The sequence below is a fragment of the Brienomyrus brachyistius genome, chromosome 13 (genome assembly GCF_023856365.1).
Source record: "Brienomyrus brachyistius isolate T26 chromosome 13, BBRACH_0.4, whole genome shotgun sequence".
Lineage (NCBI taxonomy): Eukaryota > Metazoa > Chordata > Actinopteri > Osteoglossiformes > Mormyridae > Brienomyrus > Brienomyrus brachyistius.
Genome location: NC_064545.1, coordinates 3,850,301 through 3,868,713, shown reverse-complemented (window position 1 = coordinate 3,868,713; position 18,413 = coordinate 3,850,301). Strand labels below are relative to the sequence as shown.

Genomic DNA, 18,413 nt, shown 5'->3' with positions numbered 1-18,413 from the left:
GTAGGGGCGGCATGGTGGTGCAGTGGTTAGCACTGTTGCCTCACACCTCTGGGACCCAGGTTCGAGTCTTCGCCTGGGTCACATGTGTGTGGAGTTTGCATGTTCTCCCCATGTCATCGTGGGGTTTCCTCCGGGTACTCCGGTTTCCCCCCACAGTCCAAAAACATGCTGAGGCTAATTGGAGTCGCTAAATTGCCCATAGGTGTGCCTGTGTGAGTGAATGGTGTGTGAGTGTGCCCTGCGATGGGCTGGCCCCCCATCCTGGGTTGTTCCCAGCCTCGTGCCCATTGCTTCCGGGATAGGCTCCGGACCCCCCGCGACCCGATAGGATAAGCGGTTTGGAAAATGGATGGATGGATGTAGAGAAGAAACATGTTTACAATTCAAAGTATATTAGAGATGCTGTAAGTATGTATGTGAAGGGTTCAATGGGGCTAATCCCACAATGATTAAAAACAATTTGACAAATTCAAATAACAGGCTGAGAAGGATGTTCAGCTTCAGCCACCGGCTCTCGTTTTTGACAGTGGGGTGTAATTTTGCCGGTTCTTTCCTTTCTTCTGTTTCCCATACGTTGTTTGCAGAGGCCCCTTCACCACATCGCCATGTGATGTGGACACCTTCACACTGCCTGCTTCTAGATCATTTATGTTGAGGTGTTCCACTTTAGTTTCAGCAATGTGTAAATTAACATCATTCAGCTGGAATTCATCGTCTACAACTTCTAATAATAATAATAATATCCCTGTGGGGATATTGCGTTTTTTGTGTCTCCCTCAACATGCCCTTTGTGGAGTAAGTTGTCTGTGAAGGGCAGCTACCTGTTGGGGCGTCTAGGGAGCTGGGGGGAATTAAGGACCCGCAGACGTGCTGAGGCTGGGTTTGAACCGGTGACCTTCCGATTACAGGCACAAGGACTTGGTCTATGTATTGACCCCTGCCCCCCAACTGTGTATGAGTAGCATTTATGGTGTTTCTTGAATGTGACTCTAGAGTTCCGTCATACACATTCTTTTATTTTCTTGCATTGTCCGTTTTTGTTCATAGTCTGTAATTTTCCGAATAACGGCAATTTCAGATAACTACTGGAACTATGAATTCCGGAGGGGAGAATATATTCATGCAAGTTCCATTACATGCTATAGATATATTGATCTGATACCTTTCTTTATCAGACTGTTACTGTACCACTGTTAAAAACCACAGATATTTTATTCTGATTGTATGCATTTCCTTATTAGGGCACATTAGTTAGTTCTTTTAAAAAATCAGTTTATTCTGACATCGTAAATTTCCTGATCAGAGTTTACCCTCTTTAAAATGACAGGGTTACACTTGTGCCATTTAATTTCCGTAATCTGTGGCAGTCAGTGACAATGACTTATTTACTACCAAACAGCACTGAGATTGAGTAGAGTGAGGGGCTTAGGGCGTATTACGGAAGAATAAAAGCTGAGTCCTGTATCCAGGCGAGATGCGTAGCTGACAGGCTGATGAACGTTTCAAACTCTTACCTCCACCGTACTGACAGGAACGGCGAGCAGCTGTGGCGTCATGGCATCAAACTTCTGTTTCTCCAGGCAAGAAAACAACCAAGACCAGCCTTAATAATCTAAACACTTTGAAGACTGATATAAATGGTAAATATGAGGCGTGAATACCATCCAACACTACCAGTTACTCAGTGAATACTCAGTCATGCAGAAATATAATCTAAAGTTATAATTATGGGGACATGTGGCCATCCACTGCAGGTGACAATGTCCTAAACTCTTTCATACTTAAAGAACGCTTACAGTTATTACTTTGTAAGGATGCATAGAACTCCAGTTCAGTATATTTATGGAATATATACAGCAGCAACTACTTTATGGTCATTTATTAAGTAACAGACTTATTTTCTACCTGCGGGATCTTATAATTATGCTGAAATAAAAATGTAACTTACAGCGTAAAAACATGGAATCCAGTCCAAAATTTATTTAGTTTGACATGTGATCAAAATTCAGAGTAAACTAATACATGATAGCATGCATGCAAAAGATCAAGGGCAGAACAGGGGCTGTGAACCTAGTCTGCATTAAAATGGAATTAACCATCTCTCTCAATATAAAATCGGGATAATTATTCTCTTCAGAGGCATCCATAGAATAGTGTATCCATCCCCTCACTCCTGTGTATAGAGGCATATCCTAAGGCTCCGGCAACAAATTTCAGCTCAACAACAGCATCAATAATTTTACAGCTAGTTTTAAAACTTGCTTTAACATACAGTGATTGCAGAAAATGATAAACAAATTAGGTAATATTAATTAAATCATTAAAATGTGCAGAAAAGGTTTTGAAGTTTACATCACGATAAATGAGAACTACACGTGATTACTAATTACTGTTAACTAATTTGCTGTCTGGACTTTTTACAGTGAGGGGATTTTTACAGGATGCCAGTCAGTGGCACAGACACAAGTTGGCCAGCTGGCCTATTCATTCAGCACCAGCTGAGCTAAGTGGACAGATTTCTGACTAATTTTCAAGCATGTGCAACAAGTAATGACAGATATTGACGTTAGTTTCACACATTCAAAAATATTCAGTAACTGCGTTGCTTGTGACATTTGCGTTTGGTTTATACTTTCATAAGGTGTTCGAATTTTTAACCAATATGTTTTGTTTTGCCATTTCCAAATATATGTGTTATTCTAACATCCGGAATACGGCACGTATGGTAGATGTTCATGGACGTGGATGGTACTCACACAAAGGATGTGAGGACCGACTTCAAATGGCGGGGGGGCCAATAGTACTATTGGCACACGTTTCCCTTCGTATCAAAACATGGGTTAGTATGACGTGTTCGTAGTGAGCATATATATCCTCTATCAGTTTTATCACAATCTCGTATATCATACCTTTTGTTAGTATAGGTATCTAGCTATTCTCCCTTTACCTGTAGAGTCCATTAATCACGGCGGGGGTTGCGGAAAATAAGGAGGACGCTATAGCGGATCAGTCCAATATTTATCTTCTCCGTCAACTCCGGGAGAGAGAGCAACAGGACAGAGACAAAAAAAATCCAAAATCGAGGTAGTGAAAACAGACAGGTGGTCAGGCGATCGGCATCGGCAGTGAGAGGGCTAGGCTATAAGCGAAGGGCGGAAGAGGCAGAACAGAGGTGGAGACAGGTCAGGGAATAAACGCTGGAACTTAGCACGGAGGGCTGAAGACCGGCAGGTGTGCCAGACACGAATAAAAAGGCTCGCCGATTACCCCGACGGGCATCAGCTGGTAGAGGAGGGCAAACGGTAACCGGTCCTGCCGGTTCTCGGGACAGGTGTAGAAGCGCTACGGCCGCTGCTCAACTCCCTCCTAGGGAAACCAGCGGGGGTGTGGCAGGGGAGTCCCGCGTGACATCATAGGGGCTTCCCCTGGGCGATCCACGACACCATTATGCCCCTCCAGCTATTATGGACAACCCGTGGAATCTACATTGAGCTTGGTGTGTAGCTACATTATACATTCCCCCATGCCCAGTGCATAAAGTATCATTACACTGAGGTATTTCAGGCTTTAGATGTAACCACATAGTAGAACTTGCTTCCATGCACTATGATTAGATGTCAATAACATTCGTTGAACATTATTTCAACATAGCCATAGTACATGCAGTCCAATTCATCCATCGAGTTCGGTCACAGCCACTTGAGGGGGCACTCCGGCAGACGCAAGGATGTTCTTCCCCCTATAACACCCCCTGCAGAAGTACATCTCACTTCCATTAGTAGGGGCCAGTTCAGCATGGTTGGTTTGCTGGACAGGTGAAGTTGTCTTGCTGTCGATCTTGTATGCTAACATACAGTGTGATGGTTTCCTAAAAGTGGAAGTGTGCTCCAGCTCGGTCATTGGGACTGTATCATAGCCGAAGGCTGTTAGCAGCATTGGCCACGCCGTCCACCAGGGCCATTGCGCCATCCTTCACGCATAAAGAAGAACTGACATCCACATTACTGTAGTTTTCTCATAAATAACATTTATTAGCTGGGATACGTCACCAACTTTCGGCGCCTGGCTTCATATTGGTGGCTAATGTTATCTTGTCCCACTGTTTCTATAAGGAAACATTCCAATTATTCCTTTTTCTGGATCTATTTTTATAAATGAATTGTGAAGGAAAAGGAAAATATGCAAAGGAGGCCAAACTAACACTGCAATCTGGAGTAATGTATTTTATTCTTTGTATAATAATGGATGAAGTTTAGCTTCCTTACACTCTCTCTGTACCTCTGTTTCTAATGCGGGTTTACGTGAAGAGTTGTACTGTATTTAATCTAACTACAGCTAGATCAGTACCAGAGATAAAAACACTGGATGTCGCGTTGAATACAGCCGTCTTTGGGAGCGAATGCGTCAACAGAGCCGCCATCTTGGGACGGGGTAGAGCTCCTTTTAAATGAATGAACGTCTATCAGGGACAAGCTGGCATTCAGAAATAAAGAACCATAAATGGGCAAATTTGAGAAGCGATTTTTATTGTCTTGGTTCATTATAAATGCGGTATTTACGACCGAGCCACGAGTAAATCGACAGGGAAGCGGTTTTTCTTAACACAGCCTACTTTTATGTTCAAAATGTAATGCGCATATAGGTATTTTTTCATTCTTCCAATCGAAATAAACATACACTACTCTCCTACTACGTGCAGAACAATGCAAATACAAAACACCACAAAAAAGGCCAGCAATGTTAGCTGAAAGACCCTGGTAATCTCCATGATAAATCCCATTGTGTTACCACTCATGCATTTACATTAATGCAGGCCGGCTCGTGGCATTGGCAATATAGGCAATGGGCCAAGGGCGCCATTCATCCAGGGGGCGCCACAAACGGAGGAAGAAAAAAGTGTAACATTCCACTATTCTTAAAGCTAGTTGGTATTAATGTGTCTTAATATGAAAAGAACAAGCCCACATGAATTTACCTGCTAAACAAAGCCTATTAAGTAGTAATAATAATAATGATGATGATGACGATGATGATGATACATAACTTTCCTATGAGCCCCCCCCCCCCTTGTAACCTCCCTCAATAACGAACACAAGTTGATCTCTGATCACGGGCATTTATTCACATATCTATCCGGTCGAGCATGCCGTGAGAACTAGATAAAATAAAGCACATACATCAAAAAATGAATAAGTAAAAACACAGGCAATTTCCTAAAAATAACCAAACACAAACAAATAGGCTACAGCTCGCTCACGCCATTAACTTATGACTGCAGCTCATACAGTAACTCCAATATCCATGAATATTGACATTATAACTTAAAACACTTTCTCAGCCGCATAACAAATGCTGCACTTATAACTGAGCAAAACAAAAATGTTACCAGCAAAACTGACCAGACCTCAACCCAAACGCAACATTAGTTCCGCTATAGTTTCCCTACGCCTGGGGGGGCGCCGGCGCTGATGCTCGCCTAGGGCGCCTCATCGGCTAGGACCGTTACTGCATTTAAGCATTTGGCAGACGCCTTTATCCAAAGCAACGGGCATTTGTATAGACTTGTAGAGAACTATAGACAATGAACTGTACACAATACATTTTCCAGACAAAGAAAATACTTTATTTTTTTTTTACATTTAATATGAAAGATGAACATCCGTTTACCTGCTTTTTGGAAAAATAACTATAGACAGGGCAGGTCCATACACACAGGCATCTTGTGTATATTTGTCAAGAACTATAGCCAATGAACTGCAATATATACTGGTGTCAGTACAGAAGCTGTGTCTTTCCTGTGACGTGGGGGTGGGAAGACAGAGGCTCTGTGTCTAGTATTTAGTATCCTTGTAACAATACTATTTTACACAGTTTCTTCCTCAAACTGCTGCTCTGTAGTTGGAGAGTATGTACTTTTGCCACATGGTCTTCTCTCAACTTGTGAAAGCAAGACAAGTGAAATTAAATTGAAATGATGGTTGCCAATGCCATCTTGAGTTTCAGCAATGTGATCACAACGATTAAATATATCCTGAAAACCTACATCTGCTTTCACAGATGCTTTTGAATAGGGATTCAACAGAGACTGGATGTTGGAGGCCTGTCTGATGCACTGCTCAGCTGAGCCAATCACCTTTACTGTACCATGGCTTAGTATCAGCAGGCCTCCATTGTTACGCAAGGTCAGCAGATGATAGTTCTGACGAGACGTGAAGGCACGGCTGTACTAACCAAGCTACTGCAGCACATCACACTTCAGCTTCTTCACGACCTGCCTAACAACAAAACCTGTGATATACACCAGAGCATTCTCAGTTAGGGCTCCAAAGCTGGCTGGCAAGTAGCTATGGTCTAACACAACACCAGTGACTTGCTCAAAAGGAGAGGACCCTCTTGTGTCCCTGTCCTTTGGCATGGCTTTGAACAGCAGAAATGCCCATGTTGCCTACATCAAAAGCTTTCTTGCATATCTTGCAGTATGCCCGATGTACATTATCTGTCACATGCCCTATCCAGTACCTGAACTCAGGATTTATCGTCCATTCCACCTTAAACGTACACCTCCTTCACATGATTCTGCTCTCCCTCACTTCTGTAATTAGAAACACATTCTCTAAATTAACCATTATAGGCTACTATTTTCCTGCAACACTGCCTATTAGTGTCAAAGATATTAAATACAGTAATGCACAAAAATGTAGGCTAAACAGAAATACTGATCCAATACAGATTTTCTGTAGGCTAACTGTGGTAAACTGAATGTGAAAGCATACCCATATAATTCCTCTAGAGGGAGCTAACGTTCTGGGGAATAATGGAAGCTAGCTAGAACAAGAAGTTGAGCCAGAAGCCGTTAAGCCTGTTTGTAGTAGTGCAAATAAACGGCACAAGCCAAGTAATATTTATTGTGTGGTGATTACTGGGCTTGAAGGATATCACAGGAACCTACACAAACACACAAACACAGGCATTTAGATGTAGGCTTCAAGTAGCCTAAGCTCAATTTGTTTTTAAATGAAAGAGCTCTAAGTCTAATCATTTTTAAGACTGTTATCGTCTTTGTGCTGTTTCAGATTTGGTTCACTGAATTTATTTGCTTAACAGTGGGACCACGTAGGCCTCCAAAATGATTTTAGATCGATTACCGTCATTGACAATTAGCACTATGCTAACACCTAATGGGAACTGCCATTAACAGGCTAACAGAAATTAGCATCGCCAATTTACTTGACATGTTTAACATGCGGCCTGGGTCCACATCAGATGGTATGAAGTAACAAAACTATCAGTTGCACCATATGCACTGTGGTCATACTTACAGTCATGAACTTGAGAAATTTCAATTGATGAACTGATATCCTTTTGTTCTCCTGTCAGCTACTAACAAGCTAGAGCAACGAGAGTCAAAATATGATAGGTCGCATTAAGTTGATGTCATTGTCCAAGGTATGCATAATGAAAACGAAGCGGCGGCCATTTTACTGGGGTGCGAGAGACAAGAGCAGCAAGAAAACTGGAGAAAACTGAGTAGGGGCTATGCTGTAACAACGCGAGACCTCGACGAGAAGCACGGCAGTATTGAACACGGCGGTGCGCAGCTGACTGCAAAAAGGTTATCAATCGGATTCTTTCCACGCCAACTTATCTCTAGACAGCCTTAAAGGTAATCAAAATTCATTTCAGTTGTATCCATAAAAAAATTTAGCATCCTGGAGCACAGTGAAATTCTGAACAGTTTAGAAAATTGTATAGACGAGTACTTCGAGAGAATTGCTATGCGGAAATCAGACAAAACACCGACCACTTCCACCTGTAAAAATAACTCGTCCTCCAAGAGAAGCCGCCCCGAGGACTCCCCAGAAGCGGCTTCTCGTAATACCAACGATGTGACAGACATTTTGGAGTCTATAGACTATCCTGTCCCTAATGGAAATTCTCCATAAAGAGTTCCAGGCTTTGCGTGAGTCAGTGGAGTACAGCCAACAACAGGCGGAATCACTTGCTGCAGAGAATGCGACCCTCGGGGAATCGGTAAAATCCCTCACAGATGGAATGATGCGCCTTTCGGAGGAAAATTAAAAAATAAAATAAACTATCATTGACCTCCAGGCCCGCCGCATGACAGACAATTTAGTAATTTCAGGCATCCTGGAGAAAGCATATTTTAGCACTTTGAAATTGCTAAAATATAAAGTGCAATACAAATAAAATTTATTATTATTATTATTATTATTATTATTATTATTATTACAGTGAAAGAGTTCATTCTAACTCAGCTAAAACTCCCGGAGGACACAGTAAAAACCATCAGCTTCTATCGAGTTCACCACCTAGGAGTGAAGAGACCCGACGGACGCAGACCCAGACCAATAGTGGCTAAATTCGAGCACTTTAAACAAAAAGAACTGGTTAAAAGCCTCGGCCGGGAATTAAAAGGAACAAACTTTAGCATCAACGACCAGTTTCCCAAGGAGATCCTGGAAAGAAGGAAGATCCTGTTCCCTATAAGGAAAAAATTCATCGACGGAGGCTCCCATGCTGTCATCGCGGTCAACAAACTGTATGTCAGCGGATGGGTCTTTTGCCACCGGACCCGGAGCCGTACAGCATCTTCCAAATAATAAAGTCCCAGGTCCCGATGGTTTCCCAGCAGAATTCTACAAAGTATTTTGGCCAACGTTAGCACCCGTTTTTATCAGAATGGTTACTCAAATTCAGAATGATCACTCGCTATCTCCAAACTTGAACTATTAGCCTGCTTCTGAAACCTGGTAAAGACCCAACGCTGACATCGAGCTACCGCCCAATCTTACTCATAGACGTAGATCTTAAAATAATTTGCCAAAGTCCTTGCCAAAAGATTAGAGAAAGTTAGTCCATTTCTTATACATCCTGACCAAACAGGTTTTTATCAAGGGTAGACACTCAGCCAATAATACACGTAGACTATTGAATGTTATAGACTATTGCTCCATTAACAAATTAGAAACCACGGTTATATCTCTAGATGCAGAGAAAGCATTTGACAAAGTAAATTGTAAATTTCTATTTGCAGTTCTACATAAATTTGGATTTGGTTCATCCTTCATAAGCTGGATTAAAACACTATACAGCTCTCCAAATGAACGTATTAGGACAAATGAACTATTTTCTCGAAGCCTCCGTTTGCAGAGGGGCACCAGGCAGGGCTGCCCGCTCTCTCCCTCGCTTTTTGTTATCTTCATTGAGCCACTAGCAGCGGCGATTAGACAAAATTTACATATTAAAGGAATTCAAACAAAAAAAAAATAGACCATAAGATAAGCCTTTATGCAGTTGACGTATTACTCTTTCTTAGGAACTCACCAGCCTCTCTTCTTAAGACAATATCACTTATAGATAAGTTCTCATCTATATCAGACTACTTCGTCAACTGGAGCAGACCAACAGTTCTGCCTTGTAATTTCCAAAACACAACTGCTACTCTATTGCAGTCAGGTAACCTCAGATACTTAGGCATACATTTTTCCACCAGGCTCTCAGACTTGGTACAGATGAATGACATTCCAGTATTAAAAATGGTAGATTTCATGCGATGGAAAAATCTACCTATATCACTCATGGGTAGAATTGCCACCATTAAAATGAAGATCCTGCCTAAAATCAATTACTTGTTCTCAATGATCCCTAATAAACCCTCTATTGCTTGGTTTATATCACTAGACACAAGCATCTCATCATTTTTATGGAAGAATAAACCATCGCGAATAAGATTAAAAACCCTACAAAATGCTAAAGGTGATGGTGGTCTAGAACTACCAAATTTCTATCACTACTTCTTAGCCAACAGATTGCAGTATGTATCAAATTGGATTAAATCAAGCCCAGTAGACAGTCCATGGCTGGACTTAGAACAAGCAATCAGTGGAGAAGTAAAAAATCTCTGATCTACCCTTTATAAGTCCTAGCATGAAGCGTTATAACTGTTTTAAAAGCCTTAGTAACCTCATTGACAGCCTGGTGGGAATTTTTTAAAATAACCAGGTCTGCACTTAGCCCTGTAATCTAACACCCATTTGGAACAATCCAGATATTTGCCAAAAAAAGAAAGCATTGAACTTTCCTGTATGGCGTGATAAAGGGATTATAAATCTATAAATAGATGACTCAATTTCCCTCCCAACCTCAAAATGGGAGCAAGATCTATCCATTGATCCCGAGCAAAACGTTTGGAATCAAATATGTTTAAACCCTTTCAAAATGACTAAAAGTCCCAACTTGCAACTTGTACAATACAAAACTCTCCATTGAATACACTACACAGGACAAAGGATGTTCCAAATAGGCCTTAAACACTCAAACTTATGTACCCACTGCTCAGGTAACTTTGTGGAGAACTACAGTACATGCATGCAATAAGGTCCTGCACACCGGTGCAGAAGTTCTGGCAGATGATATGTGAAGATCTATCAGTATGGTTTAATTGTCATATCCCAACCTCACCCACACTGTATATTTTAGGAGATGCAAGTGAATTAGATATGGAAGAAAATAAGGCACACATAATCCTTACTGCCTTAGGCATTGCAAAGAAAACTATCTTCATGAACAGGAAATCAAAAAATAATTTATGTATTACTCAGCATAGAAATTTACTGTTAGACCACTTAAGTATGGAGAGAATATCTGCTCCCATCCAAAATAAACAATTATGTGAATTGGATTCTCTCTGGTCCACTCTCTCTCTGGGCCAATTCCATTATATGGGGGGGGTGGTCGGCTGTGGTCTCGTCTCCTCGGGATCCTGGCGGATGGCGGGGTTGGGCCCTCGAGCAATGGGCGTCTAGTGGCTTCTTGGGATGGCTGCCGTTTTATGATGTCTGGGTGTTTGCCCTGGCTGGGGGTGGTGGGGGGGAGCTTGGGCGGGTGCTAACTGGTGGTTATGGGGCGTGGGGTCTGGAGTGCTGGTGGTGGCAGGGGCTGGCCCTGGGAGGGGCGGTTGACCTCTGTTACGTGCCGTAAGGTTTGGGGGGGATTGTCCTGATTGTTGTCCGGCTGCCTTCGTCTCCGCCTCCCGGACCTGGCCATGCCCCGAGCCTCGACGCTACTTCCGCGTTTGTGAATTGAAAAGGCCGGCGCGGGAGAGTAGCGGCAGCTCTGCTCACAGTTGGTTGTTGCGCTATTGATTTGCTTGTGTTCTTTTGATTGATCGTGTATGACAGTTTTTGGTTTTCCGGTTTTCGTCTCTTGCCTTATCCCTCTGTACCTTTGCCTTTGGTTTTGACTGCTTTCTGGTTTGTGATCTATTGCCTTCCTCCTGACTCCTCTCTTGCTTCGCCCCTCGGATACTGTGTTTCGGCTTTGGTGTTCTGTATGTCCGTTTCTGTTAAGTGCGTAGGGAGTGACGGCTGTTTTGTTTTGCGTACGTGTTGCTTATTCTGTGTTTTGGTTAGGGAGTTAGGATTAGTCTGTGTCATTTTCTTTTCATTTAGAATTAGCTTAGTTTGGGACGTGTTCGTTAGTGGGGTTTTGTTTATTGTTTTGGCGGTGTCACTCCCGAAGTCTGTTGCCCTATTGTGTGTGAAAGTCTTTGTGAATAAACATAAAAAAAATACAAAAAAAGATCCCTTTGTGTCCCGTGTTCCCTTTTCCCATACCCTGGTTGTCTCGTTTTCCCCTCTCCTTTCCCTTTACCTTTCTGGCGGTCCTCAACCCTAGACTGAGGATCGTAACACCTCTTTGGTGCAGGCCTCGGTACGGGGTTCGAGGCTGTGGCGCCTGGGGCCTGGCCATCTCTTCGGTGGGTGCCTCCCTGCGCCGGGGTGGCCTGTGTTTCCACCGGGGTGCCGCCGAGGGTGGGGGAGGGGTGGGGTGGGTTTTGGTGCTGGCAGTGCCCTGGAGGCCCCAGGTCCGCTCCTTCCCGCTCGGCGGGGGGGGCTGGGGTGCCTACTAAGGCAGCTGGTTAGCTGGCTTTCTTTTTCCAGGGGGTGAATAATCTGCCCCCTGGCCTTATGAATCCTAGCCCCTCTCCCCCCTTATTCACAACATGCCACGCACACATGTACGACCTCTGGGGGGGGGGGGCGTATGCCGTGCATACTACGGTGGGGAGGGCCATTTACGTGGCCTTACTCACTCTGTTGCGCGGCCTTCTGCCTCCCCGTTTTAATTGCACTTTAGTCATCACATACCAGTATACACACGGGGCCTTGGGGGGCGGGGGCACTACTCAGAGGCTGGTGGTATCACTCGCCTCTGTGCTGCTGCCGCCCCCAAATTTTACTCACATCATATACATTGAGGGTCTTGATGGGGAGGAGATGTGGAGGAGAGCTGTTCACAAGCAGCGCTCCTCAACGCTTCCCCCGTCAATTTTAAATTCATCTTAGTTTCTCAACTGTCATACTCACATAATCCTTGTGATTATGACACCCACACACAGAGACAAAAAGACATAGGCCCATTTACTCCGAACTGCCCTCCGACGTGCGGGAGAATGCAACCAGCCGCGACCCCAGGGTGCCACCAGCCGAGCGACCACCCAAGCGCCCCCCCCACACCCCCGGCAGGAAGCAGGGGAGTAGGAAGACCCTCCCACTCTCCTCCCCCATGCACCTGTGTGAAAGGTAGAGTGTTGGAGGCGTGTGGTGATGTATGAGACTGTACATGGAGATGAGTCCATAAAAACTATGAACAGAATCGGTGACAAAGGGCAGCCCTGACGGAGTCCAACCCTCACCAGAAACGAGTCCGACTTATTGCCGCCCATGCGGACCAAACTCTGGCACCGGTCATACAGGGACCGAACCGCCCTTAAAAGGGAGCCCGGTACCCCATACTCCCGGAGCACTCCCCACAGGACCCCACGAGGGACACGGTCGAATGCCTTTTCCAAGTCCACAAAACACATGTAGACTGGTCGGGCAAACTCCCATGAACCCTCCAGAACCCTGCTGAGAGTATAGAGCTGGTCCACTGTTCCACGGCCAGGGCGAAAACCACACTGCTCCTCCTGAATCCGAGGTTCGACAATCCGGCGGACCCTCCTTTCCAGGACCCCCGAATAGACCTTACCAGGGAGGCTGAGGAGTGTGATCCCCCTGTAGTTGGAGCACACCCTCCGGTCCCCCTTCTTAAAGAGGGGGACCACCACCCCGGTCTGCCAGTCCAGAGGTACTGCCCCCGATGTCCACGCGATGCTGCAGATGCGTGTCAACCAGGACAGCCCCGCAGCATCCAGAGCCTTGAGGAACTCTGGGCGAATCTCGTCCACCCCTGGGGCCCGGCCGCCGAGGAGCTTTTTGACCACCTCAGCGACCTCCACCCCCGAGATAGGCGAGTCCACCCCCAAGTCCCCACACTCTGCTTCCATATTGGAAGGCGTGTCGGTGGGATTGAGGAGGTCTTCGAAGTACTCCCTCCACCGACCCAAAACGTCCCGAGCTGAGGTCAGCAGCGCACCATCCCCACCATAAATAGTGTTGATGCTGCACCGCTTTCCCGCCCGGAGCCGCCGGATGGTGGACCAGAATCTCCTCGAAGCCGTCCGGAAGTCGTTCTCCATGGCCTCACCAAACTCCTCCCACACCCGAGTTTTTGCCTCAGCGACCGCCAAAGCCGCATTCCGCTTGGCCTGCCGGTAGCCGTCAGCTGCGTCTGGAGTCCCACAGGCCAGAAAGGCCCGATAAGACTCCTTCTTCAGCTTGACGGCATCCCTTACCACCGGTGTCCACCAGCGGGTTCGGGGATTACCGCCGCGACAGGCACCGACCACCTTGCGGCCGCAGCTCCGGTCAGCCGCCTCCACAATGGAGGCACGGAACATGGCCCATTCGGACTCAATGTCCCCCGCCTCCCCCGGGATATGGGAGAAGTTCTGCTGGAGGTAGGAGTTGAAACTCTCCCTGACAGGGGATTCCGCCAGACGTTCCCAGCAGACCCTCACTATACGCTTGGGCCTGCCAGGCCTGGCCGGCTTCCTCCCCCACCAGCGGAGCCAACCCACCACCAGGTAGTGATCGGTTGACAGCTCCGCCCCTCTCTTCACCCGAGTGTCCAAAACATGCGGCCGCAAGTCCGACGACACGACTACAAAGTCGATCATCGAACTGCGGCCTAGGGTGTCCTGGTGCCAAGTACACATATGGACACCCTTATGCTTGAACATGGTGTTCATTATGGACAGTCCGTGACGAGCACAGAAGTCCAATAACAAAACACCGCTCGGGTTCAGATCGGGGGGGCCGTTCCTCCCAATCACGCCCCTCCAGGTCTCACTGTCGCTGCCCACGTGAGCATTGAAGTCCCCCAGCAGAACAAGGGAGTCCCCAGGAGGAGCGCTCTCCAACACCCCTTCCAAGGACTCCAAAAAGGGTGGGTATTCCGAACTGCTGTTTGGCGCATAAGCGCAAACAACAGTCAGGACCCGTCTCCCCACCCGAAGGCGGAGGGAGGCTACCCTCTCGTCCACTGCGGTAAACCCCAATGTACAGGCGCCCAGCCTGGGGGCAATAAGTATGCCCACGCCCGCTCGGCGCCTCTCCCCGCGGGCAACTCCAGAGTGGAAAAGGGTCCAACCCCCCTCAAGGAGACTGGTTCCAGAGCCCAAGCCGTGCGTCGAGGTGAGTCCGACTATATCTAGCCGGAACTTCACAACCTCGCGCACCAGCTCGGGCTCTTTCCCCATCAGAGAGGTGACATTCCATGTCCCTAGAGCTAGCTTCTGCAGCCGAGGATCGGACCGCCAAGGTCCCCGCCTTTGGCCGCCGCCCAGATCACTTCGCACCCGACCCCTATGGCCCCTCCCATGGGTGGTGAGCCCATTGGAGGGGGGACCCACGTGCCTTGTTCGGGCTGCGCCCAACCAGGCCCCATGGATGTAGGCCTGGCCGCCAGGAGCTCGCCATCGAGCCCCACCCCCAGGCCTGGCTCCAGGGGGGGGCCCCGGTGACCCGCGTCCGGGCAAGGGAAAACGTGGTTCCAATATTTTTCTCATCATAAGGGGTTTTTGAGCCGTGCTTCGTCTGGTTCCTCACCCAGGACCTGTTTGCCTTGGGTGACCCTACCAGGGGCATAAAGCCCCAGACAACATAGCTCCTGGGATCATTGTAACACGCAAACCCCTCCACCACGATAAGGTGTCGGCTCCAGGAGGGGTAGAAACATGATTTCATAGCAAAATTATTGATAGCTGGCCTTCACAGTGAATCATTCATGCTCACAGTTTAAACTACAAACAAATTAATCAAATAAGTCTAGTTCTTTTCTAAACTGTTACTTCCTCATATTGCAAATGAGCAAAGAGCAGTGAAATCAGACTTATTCTGAACAGCAGAAATGTCGTCATACAGGATGTGAGTGTGAGACTCTGCAGAAACACTGTGTGCCGCATACAGAGGGTCTGACCTCAGGCCTTTGTTTCAGTCTTTATTATGTTTTATACAGTTTTAAAATGTCACTGCAGTAGGTCCTTTTAATATCTGTGGATCAGTACAAATCAAGAAGTCCATTAGGAAGGTGTCTGTATGACAGGGGCGGGGGTGTCCAGAGGGGAAGGGGGGCAAAGTCAGGTGATTCACTTCATCTGGGTCTTATCAGCAGTCCTGTCAGACTGAGTGCTGTTTGTCTTTCTCTCAGCACCACAATGGTGTTTCACACATAATGGGGTCCGTGGGCGTCCTCAGTCATTTTCAGGCTTTCAAAGCTCATCAATCATAAAAAGTCACATGGATCTGACACTCTGACACTGTTATATTCATTTGTTTAAATTCAATGAAAATACTATATATTACAGCTAGTTGGTGGATCCGTCTGCTCTTTATCTGCTCCTCACTGGCATACCTGGGTCTCTCTACAGTGCTTCCCTGAAGCATCAGAACCATTTATAAGGGAATCTATGTGTGGCTGCCCTCTAGTGGATAAACAAAATTCAGCTACTTACATAGTTTGACTGTATTTCCCTCCTAGTTTAGTTTAGTTCCTAATTTAATCTATCTGATGAAGCTGAAGGCAGAGATGGAAATTAGTTTAGTCATGACTTCAGACAAGGGATTCTGTACAATCAGAGATGGAGCTGCTGGTTGGGCTGGTCATCTTTTTCTGACTGATGTAGCTCTGGATGTAAAGTTGCAAACTGCTTAATATGTATCAATCTGTTTTATAATGTTCACACAAAAAAGTGCTTTTAATGTGTTTGCACCTTGTATCTCCCACAATGTGCTTCTGCATTTGATTCCTTCTTGACTTGGAGGTAAAGAGATTTAACTGGATGGATTTTACTTTTGTGAAGCACTATAGTCCAAAGCTGAACTGATTATTCAAAGCTTTCTGGTTTTTAAGTAAAACTACTTCATTTAAATTATCTGTAACCCACTTTGCGCCTTTCTAGACTCAACAAAGCATCATTGCCAACAAAATATGTTACAATTAAATCAGGTAAAGAAGTTTCATTTGGAATTTACTGATCCAGGTTTTCAGAACCATGGACAGCAACTAGATTTAATGGGATTGAAAGCAGAAAACACAGGGATGTTTTCATTTGATGTTGTCTTTCTTTTTACTTTTGATATGCCGTCTTCCTCCTTAGTTGATATGTGAGGCTGCTGTCAGCTGAGACAAACTGGTGTGATTTGTGATTGGATTGGATGGTGGTGTGATTGGAGCGATAAGTGGGCGGTCCTGATTTAATGCGTACATCACCCTCTAAAAGAGTCCCTGATTGGTGGGCCCTGACAAGGAGGCGTGACCTAATAACCCCAAACCGTTTAAGTTTGTGGAATTTGTTTTTAATAATAACCAATTTCATAAAAATACTAAATGTTTTGTAAAGTATCAATTTATTAATCATGTATTAAAACAAATAATGACCAGTATAAAAGACATATACAAAACTATGCAAAAGTCTTGGGCCGTCAAATAAAATGATGTTCATCTTGGTCTAGAATTATAATATTTTGTCCATCAAAGAGTGGCAGCCCAGTCATTTCAAAATCTCTTCTAAGTCAGTACAGCATTTGCACCAACCATCTAATACACCCATATATTTTTGACTTGACCATTAACACAACTCCTATGGCTAATCAATACATCATTAACATTTGTTTAATAATTAAATTAATTAAGCGAGCTGGTGGTGAAATTTAACAAATACATGGAATGGCTGAGGTGCCCCTGAGGAGAGATTTTGTAACCAAAGCGTGGTTCATCTAGTGATCCAACAAGGCATCAGCAACTTTTTGGAGAAAAGGAGAAATTCTTGTTAGTTTTTATTGTGTTACTTTTAATTTGCATATATTTTAATGATAATTGTGTTTTTGTTCTGAGCAAATATACAAAACCCAGATAAATAGCATTAAACATTTTCTTTGATGGCCCAAGACTTTTGCATAGTACCGCATTTTTTCAGAATTAATAGACAATTTAATAAAATCCAGTCTAACCTTCACTAGTTAACTATTATTAAACATTAACCAGCAAGTGGCAGCAAAGCCATAAAAGACATAAAACTAGCATCAAAACAGGCAATGTACAAAAAACTACAATCATGCTAGCATATTAGCATCAAAACCAGAAGTCGGCATCTCACAGCCTAGGAATACCCTAGAGATTAGAAACAAAGTTACTCAGATCCGGCTTGATGAGTAGAATCGAGTGAAGAAATTAGCGTCAAAATAGGCAATGTACCGAAAAAAAAACTACAATCATGTTAGCATATTAGCAACAAAACCGGAAGTGGGCGTAACTCACCCTAGGAATGTCGTCGACACTAGAAACAAAGTTCCTCAGATCAGAGTTGATGAGTAGAATCAGGTGATGAAACTAGCGTCAAAATAGGCAAAGTACAGAATGTAGCGTCCCCGGTTGAAATGATGGTCTCTCAAACTGATGGTTCACAATCCTTTATTTAACCTTGCCTTGTGAACTCACCGTAAGAGCTATAAAGTGTACAGAAAATAATCACCATTAGTAGCTCAGACAGCAAGTTACCTTTAACACCTTTCCTTATTCCAAAACATAAATGAATTCTTTCCTTTAAGTTCTAATATCCTTTTGTTAACGTTTTCTACATGGATTATCTTTTACACGTATATTCAATTAAACCATTTTAACAACGTGTAACAGACTGGGCCACAGCCTGCGTAGTAGAGGTCTAGGCTGCCCAATCCTCCAAACGGAGAAGGTACAGCAGGATGTAGGTCCATGTACCCTCACCAATCGCCTCCCTAGTCTGCTACATGCACTACGTGAGCAGATCGGCTAAGGCTCCAGCACTTCCCTATCAGCGTCACGGTGCCAACCTGGAGTGTAGTACTGTTGGGGATAGCGTGATGTTTAAGTACCCACACCGTACCCCCACCCCCCGACCGAAGTACCCAGCAGTAGCAGGTGAGACGCCCCTACTCCGGAGAGAGCCTAAATAATAGAAGCAGGGTAAC

At 45.1% G+C, this 18,413-nt stretch overlaps 1 protein-coding gene across 1 annotated transcript in view; it reads left to right on the top strand.

The window, feature by feature from the left end:
* LOC125705802 (uncharacterized protein K02A2.6-like) overlaps window positions 1-18,413 on the top strand; it is a 132,182-nt gene that overhangs the window by 101,579 nt on the left and 12,190 nt on the right. The gene's annotated exons all lie outside the window — the stretch shown is intronic.